A 1579-nucleotide genomic window follows, 5' to 3' on the forward strand; every position below is an offset into this window, starting at 1 on the left:
CAGGGATATGGCTTGTTTCAGCCAGAGTAGGCTATGAGGTTTAGCCAACAGAATATATCACTCAGGACAACATCCAGTGTGAAGCCAGCTCTGGTTATATCAAATGTGTATGAAGAAAGAATGACGGTTTATGTCATCTTTGTTGTCGTTTCTGTTATCTTTAGGCCGTATATGCTCTAAGCACTTTGTCAAATGTCTGCCCAATAAGTATACCTCTGTCACATAGCCATGAGTAGGGACTACTGCTACCATGTAAGCAAGCAAATATAAGGGAAGACATAGAAAGAATTCTCTATATACATTTTATTTACAATACCATGGTTTATGTCCATTACATGTGAAAGGAATAAAAATTGCCTAAACCCAATGCAGATGTAAAGATCAAAAACAGCACAAAACAGAACATAACTGTAATTTCATTTGAGCCATAACAAATAATGTGGCAATATACACATATTAATTTCCAAAGAGGATTGTTTAATGCAATAAAATCTTAAATGTTTTAAGGGCAGTAAAATTACTTTTAATTGACTGACACTTAAATAGGCCGTCTGGTCACTAATTAAAAAAAAAGTGCTCAGAATGGTGTAAAGTAATAAAAGAGATAATAGCTCATGGCTGCAGCCATCACATGTTTGTGTCAGAATGGACCGGGAAGTACAAAGACTGGCAGGGAACTCGAAAGTGTTGTTCCAGGAATGGAGGTGCATAGGTGAATATTACTTATTTAAAATTATTTTACAACAATTTGAGCATGTTTAACCACTTCCAGACCGGGCCATTTACCTCCTTCCTGACCAGGCCTAATTTTGCAAATCTGACATGTCACTTTATGTGGTAATAACTTTGGAATGCTTTTACTTATCCAAGCCATTCAGAGATTATTTTCTTGTGACACATTGTACTTCATGTTAATGGTAAATTTGAGTCAATATATTTTACCTTTATTTATAAAAAAATCTAAAAGTTAATGAAAATTTAAAAAAATTCACTGTTTTCTAAATTTTAATCTCTCTTCTTTTAAGACACATAGTGATGCCTCAAAAAATATTCATTATTAACATTCCCCATATGTCTACTTTATGTTGGCATCATTTTGGTAATGTAATTTTATTTTCTTAGGATGCTAGAAGGTTTAGAATTTTATAAGCAATTTTTAATTTTTTAAGAAAAGTCAACTTTTTTAAGGACCAGTTCAGTTCTGAAGTCACTTTGTGGAGCTTACATAGTGGAAACCCCCCATAAATGACCCTATTGTAGAAACTACACCCCTCAAGTTACTCAAAACTGATTTTACAAACTTTGTTAACCCTTTAGGTGTTCCACAAGAATTAAAGGAAAATGGAGATGAAATTTCTAAATTTCACTTTTTTGGCAGATTTTCCATTTTAATTTTTTTTTTTTCTTTAACACATCGAGGGTTAACAGCCAAACAAAATTTAATATTTATTACCCTGATTCTGCGGTTTACATAAACACCCCACATGTGGTGGTCGTAAACTGATGTAAGGGGCACACGGCAGGGCGCAGAAGAAAAGGAGCGCCATATGGTTTTTGGAAGGCAGATTTTGCTGAACTG

This window comes from Bufo bufo, chromosome 3, assembly GCF_905171765.1.
Source record: "Bufo bufo chromosome 3, aBufBuf1.1, whole genome shotgun sequence".
Lineage (NCBI taxonomy): Eukaryota > Metazoa > Chordata > Amphibia > Anura > Bufonidae > Bufo > Bufo bufo.